An 18,312-nucleotide genomic window follows, 5' to 3' on the forward strand; every position below is an offset into this window, starting at 1 on the left:
TTATCAATTCAAAATAAATTATAAAAATATAAATAAATAAATAAATAATTACACACAATTAATATTAAAAAATATTAAAAATAAAAATCCTAATATAATTTTAATTAAAACTCCAATTGAATTTTAACCATATCTTAGATCAAACTCAAGGTGAAATCCTAATTGAAATCTTAATTGAGCCTTATTTAAATCTTAAGTCAAATCGTAATCAACCCCTAGTTAAGTTCTAAACCAAATTCCATGTAAATCCTAAATTTGACCAAATCTTAGACCAAATCTTAAGCCCTAATCAAATTGTAGGCAAATTCTAAACCAAATCCTATAGTAAATTAGAATTTCAATAACTAATGATCAAACCATTGATATTAATTCAAAATTTTTACACTTCTTAGAAACTTAATTAGGATCAAGTACAAAAAAGATAAAATCAATTACAGTTATCAATTCAGAGAAATATAAGATAATTTAATTAGATATTAGATAACTTTTTTATAATAGGATATAGATAAGATAATTATATAGATAATTAGAACTATGAAAGTTTCTAAAATTTGAGATTAGATTAATAGACCAAATAAGACCCACTTTGGAACATTCTAGAAAGAATTTAAGACAATTATTTAGGTGGAGCCCATCATAGAATCTTCTAAAAAAGGTTTAAGGTGATTATTAGATGGATCCCATCATAAAATCTTTTAGAAAAGGAATTTAAGATAGGTATTTAGGTGAGATCCACTACCTAGGAATATTTTAGAAAGTCTTAAGTGATAGGATAAGATATAAATAGGATTGGCCAGTGCCTTTTGGAATATCTAATCAAGTATAGCTTTGGACTCTTTTTCATAGTAAAGTTTGGTTTTACATCTTTCTGTTTAGTTCTGTTCTATTATATTTTTATTTGTTTAGTTTTATCTTTTATGTCATATTCTATTTAATTCCATTCAATTTTGTTCACGTTTGTTTTATCTTATTTTATAATGAGGCTTTATGTTGTTGTAGATTAAAAGGGTCTTGGATCTTTGAAATAGATTAGTCGTGTTTCATTGGTATTAGAGAGAGTATTAGACTGTTTACTTTTGGTAATATCACAATAGTCATCATCTAATTCAAGGATAGTTGTTGTGGTCACATTTGATAGTATATTGAAGCTACCAGAAGCTACTCTTAAAAAGTCAATCGAGAAGTGAAAAGACATTAGAATAGTCGAATCCAATAGAGAAATTAGAGCATGGGAGATATGGCAAAGCAATCTTAGATGGGGGCTCAAATACAACACATCTTAGGCCAGCTAGCTACTTTGCAAGAGTTAATAGAAGCCTCGAGGACAAGGGACTCAACATCTGCTAGATTGAAATTGAATAAGCCTAGTACATACTCTGGAACTTCAACACAAAAAGATGTATGTCAATGGCTCTTCAACATGTGACAATACTTCCAATTATTTGAAGCAAATACGACTAAAGGAATTATATATGCAACCAACTATTTGATAGATATAGCAGCCATTTGGTGGCGACATCAAGTTCAAAGCTATGGAGCTCAAGGTGGATTTTGTAACTAAGAAGAGTTTGAGACCAAGTTTAGGAATCAATTTTGGTCCATTAATATAGAAAAGATAGCACATGATAAGTTGGCAAATCTTACATAAGCTAGGTCAGTACAAGATTATATCTCTCAATTCAAATCCTTATATCTCCAAATTAGCAATGTTTGAGAGGCGGAGATGATGGATCAATTCTTAAGAGGTTTGAGACCTAGGATCCAGCAAGGGGTGAAGCTAAAGAATCTACAAACATTTGAAGATGTAATTTGGATTACAAAGAGGGTCGATGCTATAGATTTTAGAAATTATAAAGCACAACCTATAGTACAAAGTCTTATGCCACTATCTAATACTATAGCGCAACAATCAATGCCAATGGAGATTGATACCTTATAAGGATCATTAATACTACAAAGATGACAAATATTAGTACAAAAGAATTTTTATTTCTATTGTCGGGAGTCAAGCCATCAAATCGGAGATTGTTGAAAACATCAAAAATCAAGCATCAGTAAGACAAGGTGGATTCATAGTCTCAAAATTCACCAAGTCGATAATGAGTTAGAGGAAGAAAATGGGGCTCCCTAGTAAAGGCACCAAAGGTTAGTACTGCGAATAGCTACTGTTTCTCGAAGACAAATAGTATGGCCTCAAACAACTATAAAAAGAGTAAATTGGTGCACCTAATAGGACTACTAAGAAGACAACCAAATGAAGTGCTTGTAGATTGTAGCTCTTCAAAAAATTCCATCTCAATTGAAATTGCCAATTGACTTAGAATTAAAACTAAAGAAATCAAAAAAGAAGTATATACTTTACAGATGACCAAGAGAATTCATTGACTGAGATATATGAAGAAGAAACCTTGAGATTGATAAATACCTACATCTTAAGATAGAGATTTAAAGTGACAAAGCTAAGATATGATATTATCTTTGATATGCCATGGTTAGAGATGGAAAATAAGCAAGTTGATTAAATAACAAGGACAACTTCTTTTAAAGATGGAGTATGGAAGATGACTCTTTACACCTTTGCATCAAGTAAAGAGGAAAGATAATCTACAACCAAAGATTTATTTGTAGGAATGACCTTTATAAAGAAGCAAATATAGCATGAACAACTGGTATATATGGTTGTTCTAAATCTTACGTCAGTGGTGGAAAAATTAGCCAATGGAATAGAATGGGCAGAGCAACTTATACGAAAATATTAGGATGTCTTTTCAACCAACCTACCTAGTTGCATATCTCTTGATTAAAGTACCTCTTTCAAATAAAAATATTGCTTGGAGCCAAACCAGCAAGCCAATCAATTTATCACCTTGTACCAAATAACTTGAAGAGCTACGGAAGACATTAGACAAATTCTTAGAAAAAAACCTCATTTAAGAAAGCACATTACTATGGAGAGCATTTATATTCTTTGCACCCAAAAAAGATGGTAGACTTGACTTTGTCTTTACATCAACTATGGAGGGCTGAATAAGCAGACTATTAAAAATCCATGTCCACTTTGACGCGTAGATGATCTTCTTAACCAACTTCAAGGTGCAACCATCTTTAGTAAATTGGAACTTTGAAACGGTTATTGACAAATATCTATTACAAAAGAAGATGTAGAAAAGATGGCATTTCATACGTGCTATAGACATTTTGAATGGCTGGTTTTATCCTTTGGCCTCACCAATGCTCTAGCCTCTTTCATGGGTCAAATGAATAGATTGTTTTCAAAAATTTTGAATAAGTACATAGTCATTTTTATTGATGGTATCCTCATATATAGTAAAATCCTTGAAGAGCATAAGTAATATCTATGAAAAGTGTTACATCGACTACAAAATAATCACTTTTATTATAAGCAATCAAATTATGAACTTTAGAAGTTAGAATTTTTTTTTTTGGAGTATATACTGTCCTCAAAAGATATGCATATGGAATAAGATAAAATGAAAGCAATAAAGGATTGGCCAAGTTCCAAGGATGCTTCTAAAGTTCATTCATGTTTAGGCCTTGCTAGATACTATCACCATTTTATTCGGCAATTTGCTCACATTATTGCCTCATTGATAAATCTATTCGAGAAAGGCATGTCATTTGAATGGAATTAGAACAAAAAAATACCTTTAATAAGTTGAAGGAGGCACTCATTACTGCTCTAATATTACAATCGTTAGATCCTAATCTTCTTTGTAGGCTTGATATTGATGCTTTGGACTTTACTATTGGAGCAGTGTCATGTTGTAACACGACCATATAGCGAAAGATAATAATATGGATCTTATTATAGAAGAGCCAAGTTAAAAGAAAAAATAGAAAAATATGGATAAAAGATAGGAAGGTAGTAAAACTTTTAGTAGTAATGCTGCCCTTTTAGAAAATATAGCTTCTATTTATTTGTAGGGCCAAAAATAAAGAAAAATGAGATAGATTGGGAAATAAAAATGATATAGACATCTTTAAGAAGAAGTTAAGAGTAAATTCTAGCAAAAATTACCTAAAAAAAACTAGATATTGATACCCGATGAGAGCTGGTTATCAACCTAGGTCGAAATCAGACCTTGAGGCACAAAACTTAGTACCTATGGCAACTTGGCAGTTCTTTGGCAAATTGAAGAATAAATTTTGATAGAAAACTGAATAGGATTTTTATGAGCATTAGTTTTGGGTAATTTGGAGTTATTATGACTTTGTAAGAGCTTTACAAAGTCAAGATTATTTTTGGATGACTTGGATTTTGTGAAATAAAATAGGATTGATGTTTCTAGTATTTTCAAGAATTTTGTAATAGATCTACAAGTAAAATTTTGCAGATTAATAGTCATAGTTATACTTAATATGTGCTGTGAATCTTAGCTTGATCTAATGGTTGAATTGAGGGTTATTGAGGTTTAAGTGAGTCAAGGTCTTAGAAAGTAGAATTTTAGGTCCGGTGAGGATTTTTAAGATTTCTTACAATTTACTAGTTGGATTGGAGTGAAATTTATTTGAGAGGATATTTAACTTGTTTTTTTATGTATATGAGAATTTTGAGATCAATAGAATGGTGAAAAGGAGAGATATTGGCTCTAGGAGATTAGAATGAAGATTGGAGAAGGAAGCCGGCCATTATCCAAGCTCGTTTTTGAAGTTATTGTCTATTTGGTAATTTCGATGCTTTTCAAAAAAATTGTGCTTGTTTCCAACTTAATTTTTAAGAAGTGTACAAAATTTGAATTAAGATCAACGGTTCATTCATTAATTATTGAGGTTTAAATCTGTTGTAGAAATTAATAGGATTTGGTTAGGATTTGATTTAAGGTTAGCATTTGGTTAGGATTTGTTTAGGATTTGGTTTAGAATTTAAGATTAGGATTAAGATTTGGTTAGGGTTTGATTTAAAATTAGGATTTGATTTAGGATTAAGGATTTGATAAGAATTTGATTTAAGATTAGGATTTGATTTAGGGTTTAGAATTAGGATTAAAATTTGGTTAAGATTTGATTTAGGATTAGGATTTATTTAAGATTTGATTAAGATTTGATTTAAGATTTGGATTTGGTTTAGGGTTTAGGATTTGATTAGGGTTTGATTTAAGATTTGATTAGGATTTGATTTAGGATTAGGGTTTGGTTTAGGGTTTAGGATTTCATCAAGGTTTGATTGAGGATTAAGATTTGGTTAAGATTTGATTTAGGATTTGGTTTAGGGTTTAGGATTTGATCAAGGTTTGATTTAGGATTAGGATTAGGATTTGATTAAGATTTGGTTTAGGATTTAGGATTTGCTTAGGATTTGATTTAAGATTTAGGATTTGGTTTAAGATTGATTAGAGTTTGATTTAAGGTTAGAATTTGGTTAGGATTTGATTTGAGATTAGCATTTGGTTAAGATTTGGTTAGGATTTGATTTAGGATAAGGGTTTAATTTAGCATTTAGGATTTGGTTAAGGTTTGATTTAAGATTAGGATTTAGTTTAAGGTTTAGGATTTTGTTAGGATTTGATTTAGGATTTAGGATTTAATTTAGGATTTAAGGTTTGATTAGGGTTTGATCAGGATTTTATCTAAGATTTAGGATTTTATTTGAGTTTGTTTAGAATTTAAGATTTAGTTAGTTTTTGGCCTAAAGTTTGAATGAAGTCCAATAAGATTTTAATTAGGATTAAATTAAGATTGAATTGAGATTTATTTGAGATATGTTTGTAATTATTCTAATATTTCTTTAAGATTTCTTATTATTTCTTTGGAATTCTTTTAAAGTTTCTTTGAATTTGATTAAAGCTTCTTTAGCATCGTTAGTGTTCTATTAGAAATAGGATTTTGTTGTTACAATTTCCATTCTACCTTCCATAGCCAAGTACTTGGAGCATTCTCAAGCAAAACTTCACATATTACTATAGTGGTCCTTCAACAAGTCTTTGGTAGGTGCCTTTAACTTGTAGCATATGAATCATGCAGCTCAAAGGGGCAGAGCGCAATTACTTTGCATGTGATTGAGAGAAATTAACAATTGTACATACCACAAAGATGTGGCAATACTATCTATTGAAAAAGCTAGTGGTTGTTCGGATTGACCTATCATGGATATATATATGTAAGCCAATAATTACATATATAAATAGATAGAAGTAAATAAAAGTAGGTAAAGGTAAGTTAATTCTATAATATTTGCTATGAAAGCTTTTTAGAAGTTTATTGATGCTATTTTGACTTTATAGGTGTCTTTAATTGACTTTTTGGATTAGAAACGTGGTCAACAAGTTGGCCATGTGCCACACATATTGTTAGCTTAAAAATCAAGCTAATTATGTGGCCTACACGTAGAAAAACTTGCCTTGTAAGTCAAGGCATGTATCCTACAAAATCAACACATATTGGAGGTCCTATAGAACGTCGCCACATAGCCCCTAGTTAGATAATATATATAGAGACAAGAGTGAAGCCCTCTTCACTCTTTTCAACTTCTTTCTTGCTTCTACTCTAGTTCCAAGGATCTCTAATTTTCTTGTCTATTGGTAATAGCCATTTCAGTTTCTTTTTTAATATACATATTGAGTTATTTCTATTTTGTCATCTTTCTTTGAGAAAAGTCTCACTTATTTATTTATCTTTATCAAGTTCTTATTCTTGACACACTGACAAGAGTTCACTTACAATATTAGAGCTTTGTCTAATCTTTGTATAATAGAAGAAAAATGTGGATACTCTTCCGGAACATCGTTCCTATGAATACTCAATTGACCTTCAAGAAGGAGCACAACTACCATTTGGACCAATCTACAATTTACCACAAAATGAGTTTGTTGAACTCAAGGAGTGTATTGAAGAAAATCTGGCAAAGAACTTCATACGCCATTCCAAATCTACAGTAGGAGCTCTAATTTTATTTGTGAAGAAAAAAAATGGATCATTACGGATGTGTATTAATTATCGAGGACTCAACAAAATCACCATCAAGAACAAATACATACTACCTTTGATATGAGGACTCTTTGATCAGTTGAATCAAGCTAAGATCTATGAGGAGCATATAATCTAATACGCATCAAAGAAGGAGATGAATAGAAGATTGTGTTTCCAATAAGATATAGACAATTTGAATACAACATCATGCCTTTTGGACTTTTAAATGCACCAGCAGTATTTCAAAATCTAATGAATGATGTCTTTTGAGAGTTTTTAGATGATTTTGTTGTTTGTTATTTAGACAACATCTTAATCTATTCTAAGAATATATAAGAATATGAACATGTTCATCGTGTGTTATAAAAACTAAGAGATGCGGGACTCTATGCCATGATAAAAAAGTGTGTATTTTATACTACTCAAGTCAACTTCTTAGGATACATCATTTCAAATGATGGACTTATGATGGATCCTAAGAAAGTTCAAGCTATTATGGATTGGAAGATCTCAAAAACCATAAGAGATGTCCAATGATTTTTGGGATTTGCTAACTACTATTGGATATTCATCAAAGATTTCTATCAAGTTACAGCTCCACTTATACATTTGACGTGTAAAGACAAACTTCAATGGAATCAAGAAGCAGAAGTAGTATTTGAAGTTTTAAAAACAACCTTTGTTTTTGCACCAATCTTGTATCGTGTTGATTTTTTTAATCTATTTTTTATGGAAATAGATGCAACTAATTTTGCTTTGGATGTCGTATTGTCACAAATGGGAATAGATGATAAACTTCATCCAATAGCTTTACATTCCAAAAAAAATTCAGCAACCAAGATCAACTATGAGATCCATGACAAAGAACTTCTTGCAATCATGGATTCATTTCAAGAATGGCACCATTATCTTGAAGGTACTTCTAACCTTATCATCGTGTATACGGATTACAAGAATCTTCAATATTTTATGTCAGCATGTGTTTTGAATCATCACCAAATCCATTGGAATATGTCTTTGTCAAGATTCAAATTCAAGATCACTTATTGACCAAAAAAACAACAAGGTTTATCAAATGTACTCTCTAAACGATCTTACCTTGCACCAAAGGAAGGAGATGTTACTTTCAATCAACAACGGATAATTCTCTTGAAGCCAGAGTATCTTCATCTTTGAGCAATGAAATCAACACTAACTATTGATTCAACTTTCATTAAGCAAGTTCAGTTAAGTATGTCTTTTGATCCTCTTATTTGTGATATTAAAGGAAATCCTTCAAAGTCTTATGATACTTTCAAGTTTGAATTGAAGAACAATCTACTATATTTTGAGGGACGCCTATATGTTCTAGAAGGTGAAGCTCGATTACATGTTGTTCAAGTTCGTCATGACTTTCTAGTAGCATGACATTTTGAAGACAATAAAACTTTGAAACTAATATCCAGGGACTTTTTGTGGCCACAAATATAAAAAGCAGTCAAAGATTTTGACAATCTTGTGATATTTGTTCAAGATCAAAAACTCCTCGTCATTGACCTTACGGACTTCTTCAGCCATAATTCATTCCAAAACAACCATAGTCTTCTATTTCTATAGATTTCATCATAGATCTTCCAATATCAGATTCTTATGACTCTATATTTGTGATAGTAGATCATTTTACAAAGATGGCACATTTTATACTATATACAAAATCCATCACAAGTGAAGAAACAACTAAGCTCTTTCTTGATAATATCTATCACTATCATGGATTATCCAAGGATATTATATCAAATAGAAGAACTCAGTTTGTATCAAGATTTTAGCAGACTCTTTTCAAGATTCTAAAAGTGGATATAAAACTATCTTCGACATTCCATTCTCAAACTGATGGACAAATGGAGTGTATTAATCAAGTTTTGGAGAAGTATTTAAGATGTACCATCAACTACCAACAAAATAATTGGACAATTCTTTTGCCATTGGCAGAATTTGCTTACAATAACACAGTACATTCTTCTACAAAACAAACACCTTTCTTCGTCAATTATGGTTATAATCTATGACTTGATACTTTTGACTTTTCAAAAGTTAATAATCCTGCGACAAAAGATTTGCCAATTCTTTTGTTAGAGCTACATGTAATAATGAAGGCGTAGTTAAAAGAAGCTCAAGAACAACAAAAAGTCAATGTGGATGTCTATCGAAAGGAATAACCACCATTCTACATGGGTGACAAGGTATGGTTATTTCATTGCAATATCAAGACCACTCATCTTTGTGATAAGTTGGACTATAGAAGGCTTAGATTATTTTCTATTTCTGTACAAATCAATCGAGTTGCATATCGTTTATACCTACCGAAGTCAATAAAGATCCATCTAATATTCCACGTATCTCTTCTTGAACCATACAAGATAGTCGACATACCAAGAAGAAAATAAATTCCACCTCTTCCTATAGAAGTGAACAATAATAAAGAGTTTAAAGTGGAAGAAGTCTTAGATTCAAGGCGGCACTGAAATAAATTAGAATATCTTATCCATTGGCACAGATATGATATTAGTAAATGCATATATGAGCCAGTAAAGAATCTTGCAAATGCAGCAAAGGCGGTGGAGGCTTTTTATCGAACATATCCATCAAAATCAAGAAGAAAACCTTCCTTATAAAAGAAATATGATCTAGGCAAGATAACATTCTACTTTCAATCCTTGTTTGTAGCTTCTTTGTAGTTGTGACGCTAAGGAGATGGAGAACCAACAACGAGAAGATTCGACTCAAGAGCCTTCATTTGTTGACCTATTATACAAGACATTACAATTGTCACAACCTTCATGACGATGCAATCGAGATGAAGATCTTCAAGAATGACATGTTCTTCTTTGAATAGATGGCGAAATATAACGCATTTGGTATCATGACCTTGGAAGGGACTTCCGATGTTTGGTGATTTTACTAAAAGTAGGAACAACTCCTGACAATGTTTCAAATATTTTATTTGAAGGAAGTTATAAACGCCTCAACAACGATCAAATAAGTGGGTGGTCTTTCCACCCTAGTATGAAACACTATTGATGGTTGAAAGGCCCTATCAATCATCTTCGAAGAGAACAAAGATCAGAATATGTGACGAATATAATTCATCACATTATAGATTTCCTCAACATATGATGACCGCTCCTCGTAGAACTCATTCTTAGAACGGAGATAATATCACAAACATACGCATGTAAGCCAATAATTACATGTATAAATAGATAGAAGTAAATAAAAGTAGATAAAAGTAAGTTAATTCTATAATATTTACTATCAAAGCTTTTTAGAAGCTTTATAGATGCTATTTTGACTTTATAGGTGTCTTTAATTGATTTTTTGGATTAGAAACGTAGTCAACAAGTTAGCCATGTGCTACACATATTGTTAGCTTAAAGACTAAGCTAATTATGTGGCCCACACGTAGAAAAAACTTGTCTTATAAGTTAAGGCATGTGTCTTACAAAGTCAACACATATTGGAGGTCCTATAGAACATTGCCACGTAGCCCCTAGTTAGATAATATATATAGAGACAAGAATGAAGCCCTCTTCACTCTTGTCAACTACTTTCTTGCTTCTACTCTAGTTTCAAGGGTCTCTAGTTTTCTTATCTTTTGGCAATAGCCATTCTAATTTCTTTTTTGATATACATACTAGGTTATTTCTATTTTTTCATCTTTCTTTGAAAGAAGTCTCACTTGTTTATTTGTCTTTATCAAGTTCTTGTCCTTGACATGACCATCGATCCTTGCTACATAATTTGCATCTAAAAAAGATGAATTTGTGGCATCATCATTGGAATGAATAGTTGTAACTTTTTGATATTCAACTTGAATACAAGCAAGGGCAACAACATATTGTACTAGACAACTTATCATGTAGACTTGACTTAAATGACAAATTGAGAGAGAAGGCATAAGTCACTACCATTATTAGTATCATTTTAGATCTAACTAAAGAGACACAATGGAAAGAAGCTATATATTGGGATGCTTATTTCAAGATGGTTAGTAATTGGTTGAAGGTAAGTAATATACAATGTCAAGATTACATTTTTATTGATGGCTTGTTCTATTTAAAGAAACAAATTTATGTACTTGATAATACTAAATTTTGAACTCACATACTTCAGGAGGGACATGACATCTCAATATCTACACATCTCGGAGGAAAGAAGACTCTAGAATAGATCTCAAGGATATGGTTTTAAATAGGATTGGATTATGATGTTCAAACCTTTGTATGCTCTTGTAAATCATATCAACATAATAAAGCATGCAACACAGCGCCTCTCAGACTATTGCAGCCAATTTTGCTACTTATAGCATATTATGAGCAAGTGACTATGGATCTCATTACATATTTGTTGCAAACACCTCATAATCATACAATTGCCGTCTTTATGGATCGACTCTTGAAGCAACTTCATTTGGCTGCGTTGTAGTTGGATATTGATTCTTCAATACTTGTACAAGTCTTCTTTGATACCATCTTTTGTTACTATGGATTATTTCATATTATCATTTCAGATCAAGATCCATACTTCACAAGAAGTTTTTGGCAAGCCTTATTCAAGCAATTAAACATACAACTTGCCATATCTAGAGCCTTCTATTTCCAAACAGATGGACAAACAGAGCATGCAAATTAGACCTTAGAAGATATGTTACAAAATTTGTGGTTGTTCATTACTATGATTGAAATGAATACTTGATGCCCTTGGAGTTTATTTATAATGATAGTATTCAAGCAAGTATCAATCATTCACTATTTTTCTTTAATATCAATCAACATCTAATTATGCCAGTAACTGTCAATCATCCCATCAATACTAACAATGTAATAACAAAAGAATTTATACAATAGCTTACAATGGCCTTATAAGAAGTATCGCATTGCCTCTTTATTGCATTGAATTGACAGAAGTAGTATGCAGATAACTATCAACAACACAAGACCTTCTGGAAAGATGATTAGGTGTTATTGTCCAATGCCAACTCGCCACTTACTACATCAACTCAAATCCGTAAACTAATACCTTGGTGGCTTGGACCTTTTTGCATTTCTGTAGTAATTTTTGATGTCGCATATTACCTTGAGCTTCTGCCTCATATTTGAGTCCATCCAATCTTTTATATTTTACAACTGAAAGAATTTCATACTAAGCTAAAGCACTTTCCAAATTGACATTAACCACCATCACTACCAATTGTAGTTGATGACCAACAAGAATATGAAGTAGATAGCATTTTAGAACATCGCTACCTTTATCATAGCAATAAATCTCATCCATTACCAAGAGACAATTTGGAAATATCATCGAGAGAAAAACAAAGATGTTTGGCATTAGTAGAAGAGAATTAATTATAACAAGGTATAGTTAAGATAATTATATAGATAGTTAGAATCATAGAAGTTTTTAGAATTAAAATTGGGTTAGTAGACCAAATAGGATCCACCATTGAACATTCTAAAAAGAAATTTAGGGAGTCATTTAAACGAGGTCCACTATAGAACCTTCTAAAAAAGGCTTAAAGTGGTTATTTAAATTAGGTCTACTACCTAGGAACATTCTAAAAAGTCTAGGGTGATAAGACAAGGTATAAATAAGACTAATTAGGATCTTTTAGAGCATTTGGTCAAATATGGCTTCAAATCTTTTTTCTTAGTAAAGTTTGGTTTTGTATCCTTCTGTTCAATTCTATTCTATTTTATCTTTGTTTGCTCAATTTTATTTTTCATGTCTTATTCTGTTTAGTTCCGTTTAGTTCTGTTTTAGTTTATTTTATCCTATTCTATAATGAGGCTCTATATTACTGTAGAATAGAAGGATCTTGGATTTTTGAGATAGTCTAATCATGTTTCATTTAGAATATCCATGCTTAGATTGCAATGCTACTAACTAATATATCTTAAGTTATAACATCAAAAATTAAAAGGACTCACGGACCAAATAAGTAACCACATAAGAAAAAGGCTATAATATGCACTAATTTTGATATTATTTATATAAAAATTCCTACTAAACCTATAAGACCATCAATTAATGATGATATGTCTATGAAAATTATATCTTCACTTTATGCAATAGAAAATCTTGATATTAAGAGGAATAAAATCAAATTGAGTATAAAATTATTTATTCTATATTCTTCTATAAACAACATTTAGAATAGACCATCCATTACAATAGATGAATCATTTGCATGCATGATTATAAAAAATCTTTCTTATGAAGAAGAAGATCTTGAACCTCAAACCATTGAAGAAGTGATGAATCGCTTTGACTGATTAAAATGGAAAAAATGCCATTGAAGAAGAGTATGTCTCTTTGCATAAGAAAAATGTCTTTGGTCCAATTGTAGACACTCTTATATCTTATCCTATGGGGTATAAGATGGTATTAGTATGCAAGCAAGATGCTAAGAATCAAATAATCTACTATAAATCTCATCTTGTTGCCTAAGGATTTATTCAACAATTTGGCATTGATTATGAATCCACATATTCTCTAATTACGGATTTAATTATATTTTGATATATTATTGGAACGGCAATCCATGCTACTCTTAAGATGTATCTCATAGATGTGATAACTACATATATATATATATATATATATATATATATATATGGTTCTCTTGTTGCATATATTTATATAAAAGTTCGACTTGGTTTGGAAATAGGAACTTCAAATGTACTTGCTTTAGGATGATATTATGGTATTAAATTACATAAGACCTTATATGGTCTAAAAAAATCTAAAAAACATCTTAATCTATTTTAAGAATATAAAAGAATATAAACTTCATATTTGTCATGTATTATAAAACTTTAAAATGTAAGATTATATATCAAAATAAAAAAAGTGTATATTTTACACAATTCAATTTGACTTCTTATGACACATCATTTCAAATGATGGCCTTATAATGGATCCTAAGAAATTTGAAACTATCATAAATCGGAAGATTTTAAGAATAATAATAGATGTGTAAAAAAAATTAAGATTTGTCAATAACTATCAAATTTTTAATAAGAATTTTTTTCAAGTTACAACTCTCTTTATTTACTTGACTTGTAAAGATAAACTTGAGTTGAATAAGAAGATTATAGCTTTATTTGAATCTTTAAAGAAAATTTTTACTTCTACATCAAATTTATATTGTGCCAACTTTTTGAAAGTATTTTTTATGAAAATAAATATGTTAAACTTTGTTTTGGATGGAAGGTTGTTAAAAATAGGAGAAAACTTCATATAATGGCTTTTCATTCAAGAAATGATATTAATTAATAATAAATGATTCTTTTGAAGCTAAATTAATTTCATCTTCAAGCTATAAAATCAATATTGACTATTAATTCAATTTTTTTGAAGCAAGTTCAATTAAGTATATTTTCATATTTTCTTATTCATGATATTAGGAATAATTCTTCTAAATTCCATAAAACTTATAAGTTTGAATTTAAAAAATAATCTTTTTTATTTTGAGAATTACTTATATATTTCAAAAAATAAAATACATCTATGTACTCTTTAAGCTTGTTACAATTTTTCAATTATAGGGCATTTTAAATATAATAAGACCTTAGAATTCATATCGAAAGATTTTTAGTATCCTCAAATTTGAAAGAAAATTTAAAAATTTGTACAATCATGTGATATTTATTTAAGATCAAAAATTTCTTAATAATGACCTTATATACTTTTCTAGCCAATATTTATATTAGAAAAATCATGGTCTTTTGATTATATGGATTTTACAAAATATCTTTTGATCACAAGTTCATAAGTTTTTATATTTATGATAGTAGATTATTTCACCATAATGGTATATTTTGTACTAATTACAAAAATTATCACATGTAAAGAAATAATTAAATATTCTTTTATAATATTTATTGCTATCACATATTTTCAAAATATCTTATATTGAATAGAAGAAAATAATTTATATCAAAATTTTGGAGGATTATTTTTAAAATATTAAAGGTGAGCATAAAATTATTTTTGACTTTTTTTCTTCAAATTTATGGAAAAATAAAAAAAAAAAAATGAATTAAGTTTTAAAGTAGTATTTGAGATGTACTATCAACCACCATCTAAATGGTTATGCAATTCTTTTACTATTGACACAAATTTCTTATGATAGTACATTATATTTTTTTATTCAACAAACACTTTTCTTTGCTAATCATGGTTATCATCTATAACTTGATACTTTTGACTTTTTAAAAATTTATAATCCTACAATAGAAGATTTGGTAAATTATTTAATAAGATTATATAAAATAATAAAGGCATAATTAAAGAAAACTCAAGCATAATAAAAAATTATCATAAATATGAATTTTATTTTAAAGAAAATATATAGTTATTTTGTCATAATATCAAGATTAGTCACTCTTATAAAAAAAATAGATTCTTTTAGACTTAAACCATTTCTTATTTGTGAATAGATCAATTTAGTTTATTATCAATTATATTTATTGTAATCTATTAAGATCTATCATATATTTTATATATATCTTTTTAAATCATATACAATAATAGATATATTAAAATAATAATAATAATAATAATTAATATTTTAATGTCAAAAAAATTATAAATACAAAGCAACACCAAAATGGATTAGAATATATTATACATTGGAATAGGTAAAATATTAATAAATATGTTTAGAAGTGAGTTAAAAATCTTGTAAATATAATTAAAAAGATTAATATTTTTTATTGATGACATCTATTAAAATTAAAATAAAGATTAAAAAATATTTTGGTATAAAAGAAATAATGATTTCATTCTATCTTCTATCTTTGATTGTAATTTTGGTATATTTGTAATATTAAAGAGATAAAAAATCAACAACAAATAGAAACAATCTAAGAACTATCATTTTTTTAGTTACTAAACAAAGCGATAAGATTGTCACAACCTTTAAGATAATGTAATAAATATATAGATCTTCACGAATAACATTATTTTTCTTAAATAGATGATAAATTATAATGTATTTGATATCACAACCTTAGAAAAGACTTCTAATATTTGGTAATATTATTGAAAGTATAAACCACATTTCATGTCATTCAAAATACTTTATTTGAAGAAAGGCCTCAAAAATTATCAAATAACATGGTGGTCTTTCCGCCTTGATATAAGACATTGATTGCTGAAAAGATCTATCAACTATCTTCAAAAAAGATAAAGATCAAAGTATGTAGCAAATATAATTTTTTGTATCTTAAACTTCTTCAACATGTAATTATTGATCATTATAGAATTTATCCCTAAAAGAAGGAGTAATGTCACAAATATTTATCTAAATTTTTAAAAATTAAATAGAAGAAATTAGAAGTAAATAAATTTGATAATATCTCATGAAAAATCTTCTTAAAAGCTTTATAGATACAATTTTGACTTTTTACATATATATAGGTGATTGATATGTTAAACATTTGGTCATGTATTGTACATGTTGGTGACTTGTAGTATGATTTAGCCATGGGGTGCACATGTAGGAAACTTTTCTTACATGTTAGATATGTATCTTACAAGTTGAACATATTTTGGACATCCAATAAATTATTGACATATATCTCTTAATTAAATAGTATATGTGCACGTAAGAATAAGGCATTCTTCACTCTTGTCAACATCTTTCTTATTTTTATTCTTGCTTTTAGAGTTTCTATTCTTGTTATCTTTTGCAATACCCATTTTAGTCTTAATATTATACCACCTTTGAATAATTACCTATTCTTTTTAAATAACATAAGAATGTTTTGATTTTTTTATTATTTATAATTTATATCCTTGATATTTTCTTTATTAAGAAAAAAACATAAATCTTTATAAGTGTATATAGATTATTCTTAAATTAAAAAACTAATCATAAAAAATTGATATTTTATGCTTTTAATATTATGGCTCTTTAATTAAGTAAAGCTAAGATTCATAGTAACATAGATCTACAAAAAACTTACAATTTAATATGTATTAAAAGAATAAATCAATAGAAGAGTACATTTTAAACTAGGAATAGAAATTTTGACTATTATAGATTTTTTCTAAAAATAGAATAATTATCTAAAAGAAGTTTTTTATGAAATTATAATTTATAATAAATATAAGAACTTTGAATAATTTATGTCCATATATATATATATATAATTATTGCCAAATCTATTGAAGCATGTCTTTATCACAATTTTTATTTAATATTATATGTTATTTTAGAAAATAAAAATACTTTAAAGATTCTTTATTTAGATATTTTTATTTTATACCAAAAAGAAAAAAATATTACATATGACTAATAATAGAATATTCTTTTAAAATTGAAAAAATTATACCTATAAACCATTAAGTTAATAAATTTGATTGATACTACTTTCTTAATAAAAAAATTTCAAGTATGTTGACAATCTTTTTTTTTTCTTGATATTTAAAATAACATCCATAATGGTTATAATAAGCACAATTACTTGCACTACAAGCACAACATAAATTTCTAATAGTAGAATATTATGGATATAATAAAATTTAAGAGCTTATTTAAGAATATTTTTAATGGACTCAAATATGGAAAGAGATTAAAAAATTAATTTAATTTTATAATACTTGTTCTTAAGAAAAGACTACTTATCACTGATCCTAAAGACTTCTTTAATTTCTACCTATTCCAAAGCAACTTTAGATATTTATTTTAATAGGTTTTATCAAAGAACTTTTAATTCAAATTTTTATAATTTTATTTTTGTAATGGTAGATTTTCTAATAAAAATAGCATATTTCCTACCAAATAAATAAAATAATTATAAATAAATAAAATAATTATCAAAGCTTTTTTTAATAAAATCTATTAATACTACAAAGTTCTATGTGATGTTATAAAATTTTGATATGATATTATATCTAACTAAAGATTCTAATTTAAATTAAGATTTTGGAAGATAATTTTTAATATATCACGAGGCAAGTGATTCAATGGTCCTTGAAGCCAACGGTAGTGGCCCACGCCTTCAACTTCTGACCAAGCATGAACCTCCGTGTCTTCATTGTGAAATTGTCCTGCAAACACTCCTTCTGGCTGACCATTGTAGGCAGGCTCAACCTCAAATACAATCACCAGCGATCTGTTGCTCGGAATCCTTCGACGTCGTCGTGGTGCAAGCGGTTCTTCATCTCACGGTCGTCTTCATGAGCTAGTTGCTTGAGATGACATGACAAGTGTAGTATCTTGGCTATCCATATTCAAAGGCTAAAACAATAAGAACAAACTTGGGCTACTAACAAAGTTCTACGCTATCTTGGAGCGAATGACTACATCAACTATGGATTTTGGTGGTGCTCTCTCTT

The sequence above is a fragment of the Physcomitrium patens genome, chromosome 1 (genome assembly GCF_059467195.1).
Source record: "Physcomitrium patens ecotype Gransden chromosome 1, ASM5946719v1, whole genome shotgun sequence".
Classification (NCBI taxonomy): domain Eukaryota; kingdom Viridiplantae; phylum Streptophyta; class Bryopsida; order Funariales; family Funariaceae; genus Physcomitrium; species Physcomitrium patens.